The following is a 13,403-nucleotide window of genomic DNA, read 5'->3' on the forward strand; positions in this document are numbered from 1 at the left end:
AAAACATCAAATAAAAATGCGTACTGCACTTATAAATGCATACAAAGTTGTTTGTATACCACTAAAAATACTTCCCTGTTGCCTCTGTGGGGGACGATTGAATTGTGGGTGGCCACGCTGTACAGCATCCTCACAGGTGCTCACATGAATGTCTTGTAGCATTTTTTGGGTCAAGGCAATGTGGAGAGATTCTTGAGTTGAGAGCAAAGAGTAGACTGAATATGAGCCCATGTGACATGTGTGATGAGCTATAAGAAATGACTCAGAGCAGACAGCATGCCACAAAGTCAGTCATTCAAATGGAATTATCCATGACCATCCAGTAACTCCACTTGAGTCTTTAAACCCAGCCCCGCCCTTACAAAAAAAACAAACAAAAAAACCCACACCTATTGTGTCTGTGTTCCTTCAGGCACACCAAGGAGGATCCCGCCCCATTTGTGAACGGTGTGTGACATCACCGGCCCACTCCTCTCCTTGTCTCTATGCACTCTTTGCGTGTGACCAATCAGCAAACAGGGATATACAGTCACATGTTTTTCACCCCCCACTTTGGTAACCATGACAACGAGGACTGGTCCAGGCAGCATCTTGCGGTGACAAGAAGAGGAAGAAAGGAGGAAGATCAAAAGGAAAGAGGAAAAGGGTGGAAAATAGAAAGAAGACCAAGTCCGAGCTGGAATATTTTCAGGGCAACTCCTCAGATCAGTAAGTACTTAGTGTTACTTGCCATTCTTGTTTGAAAATGTTGATTTTTTTTTTCTTTTTTCTCCGCACCAGACATAGACCAATATCATGAGTGGCTATTTGGTAACATGAACTGACAGATGCCGGTGAAGGTTTCCGGCATGACATCACGTTGAGCCTTTGTTGAGTGTTCAGCCAGCCTCACCTTGCCTAGACAAGCTTTTGTCTGCATGTTTCATTCACACTCCACAGATCATCATTGAATGGCAGAAGACAAACAATGAGCGGCATGGTGGAAAGCTGGTTGTGTTTATTGCAATTAGGGCTGTTTCATAATGTGGCTCTTGTAGTGTATTATGAACTCCTCAAAAGCTATTCCAAACCTGACATTTCAGCAATTTATCCTTCCTTTGATAAAAGAACATGTACCTGAAACGGTTGATCTTATTTGTCTCTGTTATTGCTATTGTGAATATATCCCTTTCATGGTCTTCAATATTCTGCCCAAATCACACATTTTAGCTAATCTTACAGTTCAGACAATTGTTCACACAATTGTGAGACAAGGCCTCGCACAGGCCAAAAGAGGTAACATGGGTCCCCTTTCCAATGGGCTCACCACCTGTAAGAAGGAATAAACAGGTCAATTGCAGTGTGAACTGGGTGGCGGCTGAAGGTGAGGACGAAGACGGTTCGCTCCTTGGCCAAAGAATATGGCACTTGAAACATGGATTGACATCTATGGCCGGGAAAGTGCCTAAGAGTTATGCAAGGTTGAGAAGTTCTAGTTAAATAAAGTTGCGTTTACCAAATTGCTCTGGCTGTGGTCTGGAACAAAGTGAGAGCATACTTAATACTCCCCAATTCAATGCCTGTATGTTGGCGATTACCTTGGTAGATGAGCGGGTAGCCCAGCCCTCTTCCGTGTTCTTCCTGTTTTTTATACTCATGCCATTACCAGCCATTTAAGGGTATCAACCCTTTGTGGATGGATGGATGGATTTATATTACTCATACTGTTCATGATTGGAGCCTATCAGTTGGAATTTGGGCAAAAAGCAGAAAACAATAAATCAAGATTTACATCAGAAGAGGGATCTTTGGAGCAGAAGCGGCCCTCACAGATATTCCTAACTGCAGCTCCTCATTTATGCTTTCACACACTCAGAATCCCCCTAAGATTTGTTTAATTAGCACACCTAAATAGAGCATCAAGATGAAAACCTCTCTTACAAAATATCCTTAAGGTTCTAAAATGAAATACAAGACCATCTCAACAATTTAAAATATTTTAAGTTTTTATTCAAAAGGTGAAACTCAAATACAGTATTGAAAAGATTCACTAATCACATCCAACATTTTTCTCATGCCATACTATATATGTGTTAGAATGGTGTTTTGTTGTCTGTTTTATTTCTGTGTTTAAGTTTTTTATTTCTACCATTTAAGTGTAAACTAAACTGTAAACATCACAAAGAAGCTGCTGCTAACATGACTCCCTTCCTCCCATTTCCTGTTTTTAACTTTAACACTGACCTACCTACATGTACTACACCTCCCAGTTCCCATTCATTTGTCCCTCGACTTCCAGTAATAATTCTCTCCGTGCTAGCTGCAGCACTCTGAACTCGCTATTGCTGGAGCATTGTAGTCAGCAGTCCTGCTAATAAACATGTCTATGCCTGAAATCTTAAACCATCAAAGAAATAAGTGGTTAAGTACGAGCCCACTCACTGTGTGAACATGGTCAAGGTAACAAAACACACTGCAATGTGATGATATAGTAAATGAACAATATAGGATAACTGTACAGCAATGGACATTTGCTGAAAATGCAAAACAGAGTGAATTGGGGCAATCTGGTATACAATATTAAAAAAAATCTAAACCAAGTGAGGATGAGGGTGACCATATTTCTTACTGTCATATTTCGTAATTACTATAATTGTTATTAATACAAATATGTACCAATATTACATTCCCAATCCACCACAGCCCGCATCTTCCATGGTTTGACACCCATGAGTGAGGCTGATCAACATGAACCAACAGTATGCGCCATTGACCTTTCCTCTGAAGCAGTCAACACAATTATATAATCTTTATAGATAATCTTTATAGCTTTAAATGTCATCGGAATTTATGGGAAGGATTCCTACACTACTGTTGTGTGCAGGTCTTGGCATTGCTTATTTTTGAGCAGTACAATGGAAATCAGCGATGCATATTTCAGTCTGCGGGAAGCTGACTCATGTTACTTTTTTCTATGCAATGCACTGCTATTTAAAAGTGATTGTTTGAAACTTGCATTTTCCCCAGGTTATAATCTCCAGTGTGTTTCCACTTTGGCAGCCGCAGGTTTTCAACCACCAACTCTGTGCATTGTTAGATAAACATCATATGGCCTTTGGACCTCTGCCCAAGAATCCATAATGGGGAATGTACAGTTGAATATACATGTTGGAGACAAAACTACAGATACATATTTAATGGCAATGTACCAATAATCTTTTTCTTTTACTGTATCATGTCTGTAGATTGTTTCTTTTTGCAGTATTTGTTGTTGTTTTACTTTCACTTTCATTCCCTTTACTGTTAGGGCTCGCCATAGCGAGTTACTCGCATAACATGTTGGCATAAATTAATATTCAGTTACAATTTAATAATTTTGCTAATTGACTGGCAGCGGGCGTTTTTTTCAATCTATTTTCCTCGGGCTATTTCTTTAATATGTCACTCTGACTCTCGGCGGTGTTTGCGTCACGTTGCAATAGACCAATCAGGTTAGACGGTGTTCTCACGTTTTGGTTTACTCCAGTAAAATAAGACGTTATGGATTCTACCTTCTTAAGGGAAGATGTGAGCATTTTTTTCTTTTTGATGAACATTCAACGTCAAGTGTTCATCACAATGAAGTCGAGTAGCCTGCTAGTCGGTAATTTTCTGACGTGTTGTTATTTATATCTTTAATCCGTCACCCCTCCTTACCGCGATGGTGGTTTGGACCGACCCGCCTCTGTGTTTCAAGTTGCGCCTGCTCCCCTGCGCCTGTTTGCGTCTCCTGGCCTCCCCCGACCTTCTGTACTCGCCCTATGGCGTTTTGCGAGTGAATCTGAACTAATTTGGCAAACATGGCTTCTTTGCAGCTCCGCACGTTTGGATTATAAAACACAAGTGTTGCAGGTAAGCACGACTGCTCCTCGCTTATAGTCTGATGACAGTATGCACGTTCACGACATTCTTTATGGTTCCTTCAGAACCGCGAAAGGCACCTCTTTACACGTTTGCCAACGTCACGCTCTTCTTTTATTATTATTTCAATACACCTGAGAAATAACAAAAGGACACTAGGCCCGATCCAATGTTGACAAATGAAATGATAGTCGTTCGGGTGTACTAATGGTCGGGGCTAATGGACTGTTGGCTTCGGTCGTTCTAAGATGGGACAGCCTGGTTTAGCTCATGTAACACATTGGGTGGCTGCTGCGGTGTTATTCACGCTAGATAGTTCGAGTGACACATGCTCTATTTGTGAAGAGGTTAATTGTCGAACTAGTCTTTGGTCAACGACTTGACGCATTAACCCGCTGAAATAACATTATGCTTTGCATGCATGTTGTAATCGTCTTTTAAACGACAGTTACACTTAATATATTGACAGTGCTTAATTAGTATTTGTCAGTCAAACCTAAACATGTCAAGCCATTCGTTGGATTCTGTTACATTCTGAAGGAGTACGTTTGGGCGGATGTACATGAACACAATGCTATCAAGTGTTAATGACTTTTCTTTGGATGTCATTTGTATCTGATCATTTAATTATTTTTTTATTTATTTGCTTGTTCTGTTGGGAGTTATGACACTTTGTCATCCTTTTCCATTAAAGTCGTCGTCCTCTGCATCCTTCTATCTAAAATTGCCATCATGTCTTCTCCTCACTGCAGCCTTCTTTGAGGGCCTTCTTGTTGCTGTTTCTCGGCAGCTACATATTCATCACCTTTGGCTGCTATACTCTAAATCAGTCCCCTGGACGTGTCCAAACGATCCAAGTCGTCTTTCTCTAACTTTCTGACTTTGGGTGTCCCTCTGTTAAGCTTGTCCCTATTGCTGTCCATCCTGGCTCCTAAAGAACACATCATCTTTATTTTTACCACCTCCAGCTCTGCTTCCTTTTGTGTCGACAGAGTCACTGTCTCATACATACTATTCATACATCATCACAGTCCGCATCGCGGACTTGGATCAACATTTCCATTCATCCTAGGAGAGAAGCATAGTTTACTGAATATGTAACAGTATTTAATTCCCAAAACAAGCCTTATAAGTACTCATTCACCTTTTAGGTTGCATTAACAAATGCATAGAATTCCTTTCTTGACTGACCACTTTAGATCTGGCTGTAGTACCAGAGCATGGCATTTCATCACATCTTAAATACATACTGTACACACAATACATTAGCAGAGATTGTTTAAGTAATTCTGCTAATTAAAATGAAAGATCTTGACATATTTTGTAAAACTCATCTACAATGAAACCTGCATGTGCAAAAATTCCTCTGTGTGAAAAAAATCCATACATTAAAGCCTGTTGCTCTTTCTTCCTCATACAATGAAAAATCCCCCTGTTGCATAATACAATTTTTTTTCTTTTGCATTTGCGTTGCACTCAAATTCACGACAGCGAAATCGAGCCCACCGCAAAAGCCCAGCTTGGCTTATACGTGACGCATCGGCACACATTTTGCAGCACTCAATACTCGGCGCGGCTTTCCCCCACGGTCAGACGACATTCTCCCATACTCTAGGTGGCAGTAAATGGAGTCTACAGCATACAAACAACACTACTCTATAACAGAGGTATAGAATCCTTGTAGATTCAAATGATCTAAATTCTTCCAAGCATTTTTTAACCGATTCCTCATCACTACCCAACCTGGCGCTCGCCAAGAGTTGTTTACGGTATTTAGGTCACGCTAGTCCTTTTCAACTTAATCATAAAGGTGTTTGTACTGGCAAAAATCAATAAGCAATAGTTCGTGCGCTATGTTTTCCGCTTGTAAAGAAATTCCGGAAGATACACGCTGCGGAAAATCTGGCTCGCGTGTACTCCGCTTAGAGGGTGTGATTCCCCCCTCCTCCAAAATGCAATTTTTGACACGTGGAGCTCGCGGACGCATCAAACTTAAACCAGGCTTAACAGGCTTAACACTTGAAGACAGGATAAAAGTAATAAAGATGAAAGATGGATGAAGTAAAGTGAATGACATTACACAAGAAATTGATGTATAAAAAAGAATGCTTAATGTAGATTTGTCCATTTTCTTTCTTTCTTCTGTAGAGGAGTAGTACTGTAGGAGGCTAGGTGGAAGAGTGGTTCGCAAGTCCGCTTTAGACTCCCAAGTTCAATTCCAGCTCGCTCCGGCCTTCCGGGGTGTAGTTCGTATATTCTCCCCAAGCCTGTATGGGTTCTCTCTGGGCACTCCAGCTTTCTCTCACATTCAAAAACATGCATGGCAGGTGTGTTGGAGACTCTAAATCATAGGTGTCGAACTCCAGTCCTCGAGGGCCGGCATCCTGCATGTTTTCCGGTTTTCTTTCCCCAACACACCTGATTCAAATGATTAGCTCATTAGCAAGCTCTGCAGGAGCTTCAAAATGATCCCAATCATTTGAATCAGGTGTGCCTGAGGGAAAAGGTTCGAAAACATGTAGGATATCGGCCCTCGAGGCCCGGAGTTCGACACCTGTGCTCTAAATAATGGGTTCTCAAGCTTTTTAGAGTCAGGGACCCCTTTTAGAAGCACATTTTCCAAGGATTCCCATCGCAGATGTTTGCGAAAACAAAACAAACAAAAAATCAGTTAAGCCAAACCAGCACTTTTTATTCAGCAACCTAATCAATTTGACAACAAGCATATTTGATATTTCTCAGCAATACTGAAGTTTGGAACATAAAAATTGCAAATTGCACACCTCCTTATAATAAACCGGGTCAACTTCCCCACCATAAAGGTTGCTGCCAATTATTTAGTCAAAAACACATTTATAATATAAGATGCCGCTTTAGGTTTGCTGACTAGTACAAACAAAAATGCTAACGAGCGAAACACAGGCAACACTATACTGTACAGTATAACATGCTGAAAATAGATACTAACGTTATTTAGCATGTTATGTAGAGTCACAAGTTGGACCAACAATCAACAAATTTTGGGAATATTAGCATAAATGACAACATTCCAACTAAGAAAACACAATTCACAGACACTTGTGGGCCAGCTCTCACAAAGAGAAAGGAACAATACAACACGTGTGTACAGCAACTGCTCCTATAAAATGTAGTATGAACAGTGGTCAGACATGGTGCCAAAAAATCAAAGAGAAAGCCAAACAAGGCACAACTGTTAAAAGATAAACTAAATCAGTTCCAAAACACCCAAATTATTTCACGGACACCGGGGTCAGCGGACCCCACTTTGAGAACCCCCGCTCTAAATTTTCCTTTGGTGTCAATGGGTTCGCAAATGGTTGTTTGTACCTGTGTGCCCTACAATTGGCTGGCAACCAGTTCTGGGTGTCCCCTGCTTACTGCCCTACGTCAGCTGGGATAAGCACCAGCAAGCTAGCGACCCTATTGAGGATAACTGTCAATAGAAAATGGATGGATGGATGGTGGCTCTTGACATACACCTGTAGTTTACAGTCATCCCATGTCAATGTTAATTAATTTTAGGAGAATATAGGAATTCTATTTTGTACATTCTTATTCAAAAGCAGCACATCATTGACATCTATGAGCACACATTAAACACTCTTTTTCAGAAATATCAGCATGCCAACATTATGTATTTCAAGCTTTCCCTTGACTGCATTAATTTGGTTGGTAGTAAATATAGAAATTATTGAATGGAGAATTTTGTTTACCTTGTTGATCAGCTTAAACTTTAGTTGAATTGCTATCATAGTCCTTTGTGAAATTGTTTGAAAACAATTCCATTATGGATGGTTGAATGCTGCATGTAGCACTTATTTTAATTTCCATTGAATGGTATGCCTTGCTGGACCCTACCTCGGACATGCTTGTTGTGGCTGGATGGTGACGTCACATCTTTGAAAATACAGTTTATACGCAATGAAAACACATGGCCTAAAATTATCATGTGTTTTCTGTGCATTGTTACTGGTCTTTTTCTTTTTAAGGCTGCAAATGTTTCCAACTGTCGATTTTGCTCTCTTTTTACAAACAACTTCATACTCGACATAGTAATGGTACTGGTATCGACACAGATATCAAATTATTATCCCTCACTCTTGATATGAATTAGATTTACATCCTAAGCATTTCTCGTGCCATACAGGTTAAACATAGGCCATAAAGCTGAGCACATTCCTGAGAGTAGGCCAATGACTGTTTACATTTTGTTAGTGTCCTGACCCTTGAACACTGTAATAGAGCTTAGAATTCGTGCGTTTCCTTCTGTGAGTGATGAATGAGACTGATTATTTGGAACCAAGCATGCACTATTTAGAACCATTCACTGTGTGCACCATTTGGATGTTTCATCATTCCTTGTTTAGCTTTAAAAAACATTTTTTTTAGGGCACTTGTTTTTTGGGGGGTTTAAATTTGAGTACTGCTGGAATGCATTCTTCTACAAAGATTTTGCCAGAGTTGTAGGGAAAGTACAATAAGTTACATACAATAAGTTAGCGATATTGTGAAGAACTCAGTAGGGATGCGACGAAACAAAAATCCAGATTGAGTCCACAAGAACGAGATGATATATATATATATATATATATATATATTTTTTTTTTTTTTTGCAAAATAATGCTTAACGTGTTTTCCTTTTTTTTTAAATGACTGAAGAATTTAAAATGACTCCTGCATTTCTTGTCAGCCAGGTTACCGTATGTTGCACGATCCACGATGAAGAATTGTTTTCTTTCTCTTTTTGTCATTTTAATAACACCATGATGTGTATTAGTTGAACAGCCGTGATATGTAACCACTAAACTCAGGGTTTGACTTTGATTTTGATTTTGTAAAATTCATCCAAATTTCAGTAAAAACTGGGGTTGACTTATCCATTAAAGATAAAGTTATGTTGCACTTTGTATTTTATGATATATGTACTATTTATGTTTAAACAAACATACTTTGACTGACTCTGTAAAGTAGTTATATCAAGATCAGTTGTTTTCACAACTTATTGGCATTGCTTAGCTCTACTCATTCATCCATTGCTGGTGCCTATCCCACCTGACTTCAAAGTCAAAGTCAAGTAAAAGTCAGGCAGTAGGTACAGTTGGTGTGATCGGGTGCATGAATGGTTGCTTCTCAAAATTTGCTTTGAATGACAGGTCCACAGAATGACCTCAGCACTAAATTTCATGATCTGTATTTAAGGATACAGATTTATTTGTAATAGACAAATTATTTTTACATTGCTCCCCTATTATCATTGCTTGTAAAAAATAAGATTTGCTTCGTTTTGAATGACAGGTCTTCATCAAAAAATTTAATTATTTTTATTTAAGGATACAGTTTTAGGCATAATTGGCCAATTATGTTTGGCTGATGTTTGAAAGGCACAAGCAGCCACTTTAATCGGATGGCCGATTAGTTGGTCGAGCCCTACAACCCCCCCCACCCCACCCCACCCCACCCCACCCCACCCCACTCCGAGGATGACCCTCTGCTCAACAATTAGAGACACACCATAATAATTTTTCTTCACTAATACTAACTGAGAACTTTTTGCCTGGTGTATAACGTTTCTAACGTGACAGTAACTAGACCTAATTATATTGTTGTATCTGAGGTGGTCGGTGTGCTCACTTTTGTTTATAGCGGATGTTTTAGCTTGGACATTATCGTGTTTCTGGTTTGCTTGCCCACAGATGGTTGATCTCTGCCCAATGTTAACTGCTACAGTAAATTAATCATGGGTCATAAAACTTGGCGCAATGAATGCATTATACGAATCGGCTTGCTTTCACATTTTCAGAATTAGGCAGCTTACAAACGATTTACTTGGTTATGTAATTACACATTTAATAGAGACCCAATTATTTGTATACAAGTAAATAAAACATCACTTTTCAATAACATTGCCCCCTTTAAAAGTCCTATTCCTAAATTAGTTTGAAAATGGCATGCTTCATTAATTGTGCCAGGTTTTATTCTGACAGATTTATACAGTACTGTGGAGCCTCATATTTTTTTAATTTGCTTATTAATCTGCTTCCCTTATTAATTCTTCTCCTTTCTACCAGAGCGCTCACTCATCCAGAGACCACATCATACATCAACTTCATACTTTAGCCAGTGGATTTGCCTGGGGGCCTCCTTGCTGCTGGTCTGAACAGCAATGAGCGAATAATCTTGTCTGTTCCATAGTACCTTGTCATCTGAGGTACTACTTTATAGATTCTGAATGGAAGTCTGAATGGCAATGATGAACCTGAATTTTTCTGCTAAAGCGCCACATCGTCTAGCTCTTTGTTAGTTCTCAGACCATGACCACATGACTGTAAGCCTGGAAAAAGAATGGGGTATACAACACAATTAAATATATTAGGTATGGAGTAATAGAACAAATCATTGCAAGCATGTGTAGGAATTTTGCTTGCCGTAACATCATACCACATTGGGAAACTGTATTTTACAGTATAAGAGAATTAAATATGGAAGGTTCTAAACAGGTGGTTTGTTACTTTCCCCGGCAGTCTGCACTACTCCTGCCCACAGTGTATGTCTTTGCCCTGCTGATATTTATAGACTTGCTTGTTGTGGTCTTCAAGTTTCACTGATTGTATTAGATATCAGACTTGGACCTCTATTGACTTAGAATGTAACCTGGATTTCCAATTGCATCCACCCGATCTTTGGCTAAAGAATGTGTCCTCTGACTCGGACCCCTTTCTCCATGTTTCAAGATTGCTTGGATGATGAAAAAAGGATCTTTAACCTCAGTGCTGTCCATGTGCACCAGCCTTTTATGTGTATTTATGTTTGGTCCAGATCATTGCATAAGTGATATACTGTAGATGATGTCACTTTGTTTTAGTGTTGTGCATTGAATCATGTTAAATGTCTTATTAATTGACTGTTTACTTTTCGTTGTGAGTTATTACCATGACAGAACAACAGGACACATCCAAATGTCTAGTCAAATTGTATTTTAGTCGTTTATCATTAAACTGCCACAACCCTTAATTGGGAGCAATTAATACATGAGATTAAAGCTTTTTTTTTGTAAACTTGTAGCGTTTTTGAGATAAATAACATACTTTCCATATCTGGCAGTGTTCAAACTGATGTTTTCATCTAAGAAATTCCTTTCCCCACGCATCCGATTAGAAATAGGGGTTGGTGATGTGCCAGGATTATGGCATGTACAAAGCCATCATCATTCTACGTTTCAGGCTTTTCTGAAACAATTTGATGACGACATGAGACATATGTTTTGGAGGGAGGGAGAGGGGGCGAGTGAAAGGTTACCCTAACATTGCCGTTTTTCAGCTGTTCAGGTCAAACCCGCAATGAAATGTGGGTTATACGCTTCGGTGTAGTCGCCATGGATGTAGGCTCATCTGATTTGCGGAACAAGGGTGGACATGGAGTGAGGCGACTGAGCAAATTATGAGAATTGGGACTCCCTACTTGCACTCTCGACGGGAACACGAAATTGAGGGCCACAAGGATGGGAGTGAGGGTATTGGGATTGGGCCAGACAAGACTGAGACAAATGCAAGGCAGAGGCACATAGACAGTGGCAGTAACAATATAAATATTGTTCACAACTCAAACTTTTATTTTATTTTTTTTAAAGTTCTCAGGCAAAAAGAGGGATGACAGCCAAACTTGCGGAACATCTCATCAGGGAGGGGTCTGGAAGGCATCCTAACCAGATTCTCCAGGCTCTATTTCGAGTCTCTTCTGGATGACCGAGCATGTCACCCTATCTTTAAGGGAGAGCCTTGACACCTTGCGCAGGAAATTTATTTCAGCAGCTTGTATTTGTTTAACGCGTCTAGATTATACTCCTCCTATAATTCATTGTTTAGCCCAGTGGTTCTCAAATGGGGGTACGGGTACCTCTGGGGCTACTTGAAGGAACCCCAGGGGGTACTCGAGATCTTAAATAAAGCTAACATGCAAATATCCTTTAATAATAATTATTGAACAAATGAAATGTTTCATGAAACTACAAGTTCATAAAACATAATATAGGGTCATAATTTTTTTTAATGTTCAGTAGGTTATTCAATTTTATTTTAAAAAGCCAGATTCTCCCACATACTAAAATGGTTTGACAGAGGACATTTAAAATGGAATATCTTTTTGTGGACGAATTTATCTGTAACTCTTTCTTTTGCGAACAGGTCTGACACTTTGTTGATTTTTTTGTTTTTGTTTAATTATTTATTAATAAAGTTAGTAGCTCATTTACAGATATCTACTTTAATCCCAAAAGAGGATGCTTTGTGTAATCTTGTTCTGCGGGTGAATATGTATTTATTTATTTTTGAGAGCAGGACCGTCTCTTTTTGTTGATTTTTTTTTGGGGAGGAATATTTATTAATAATTAAAATAATGATTTTTTTTGTGAACAGATTATATTAGATATATAATCCCAAAAAGGGACACTTAATGTTTCGTATTTTTCTGTGGACAAATATTTATTTATAGTTTTTTCTTTTTTTTTTAAGAACAGGTAGGACACTTTGTTGATTATTTTTGCTGGAGAAATATTCATTGTTATTTCTTTTTGATAACTCATCTCTTTCATGATCCGAAAGAGGACCCTTTTTGTTGATTATTATTTTGTTTCTAAACTTTAATAAATCAGACACTGATGGCATGTTTTCAGCCTCTTTTTTTTAACCCCAAAATGCTTTGTAGTGATTAAGAGGTATTGCTGAAAACACATTTTCACAAGGCACATCACTGAAAAAGGTTGAGAACCCATGGAATCACTTTCTTTTTGAAAATAGAAAGTTTATTTGCAAAAATCATTGCAACAAAAGACAAACAAAAGCGGTAGTTTATTTTCTGTAATTTTAAAAGACAAAACACAAATGTTTTCAATTACCAAGAAAGCATAACAGGTATGCAGATAAGATTTTTTTCTAATAAATGCTTACATAATTTATTTTTTGTAGGTTTGATTTGTTTAACTTTTTAAATCACTATACTCCTCTAAAAATACTGTATGAACAATAATTGATTCTCACTCCTCTAAAAATACTGTATGAACAATAATTGATTCTCAAACAGTACTTAGGAATACTAAACTAAAATTCTATCAGATTTTTGATTGATTGATAGAAATTGATTCTAAAAATATTTGATAGAGACAGCCATACATATAGTACATGCTTTAAATGAAACTGGCACATATATCTGTACAGTGAACCCCTGCTTACTCTCTGATTTGGTAAAATTATTGTTTTCCATTATTACTACAGGTTTATATGGAAATGCATGGCCTTTGGCATAAGCATGTTTAACCTCAAAGTAACCAATCAGAATATCAGACGGTCTTTCATTCACAATCATGTTGTAGGCCATCGCCAGTCTCTTTCTCCCCTTTTGTGGCTAGGTCGATATCCTTTGTTCAGAAACTATTGCAGGGGGCAGATGTGATTTTTAGTTACCGATTTTTAGCCCCTGCTGATAGAATGTAAATATTGTAAGCGCACATT

The 13,403-nt window shown here is 38.6% G+C and overlaps 1 protein-coding gene across 3 annotated transcripts in view; it reads left to right on the top strand.

The window, feature by feature from the left end:
• Positions 1-3,737: 3,737 nt before the first annotated feature.
• The window catches only part of mical3a (microtubule associated monooxygenase, calponin and LIM domain containing 3a), a 71,115-nt gene continuing 61,449 nt past the window's right edge, over positions 3,738-13,403 (top strand). For all 3 annotated transcript variants that reach the window (XM_088417845.1, XM_088417846.1, XM_088417847.1), the window contains exon 1: positions 3,738-3,870. The gene's annotated coding sequence lies outside the window, so the exon portion shown is untranslated. The remainder of the gene's footprint in view (positions 3,871-13,403) is intronic.

This window comes from Hippichthys cyanospilos, chromosome 6 (assembly GCF_059441005.1).
Source record: "Hippichthys cyanospilos isolate Australia breed blue-spotted pipefish chromosome 6, RoL_Hcya_1.0, whole genome shotgun sequence".
Classification (NCBI taxonomy): Eukaryota; Metazoa; Chordata; class Actinopteri; order Syngnathiformes; family Syngnathidae; genus Hippichthys; species Hippichthys cyanospilos.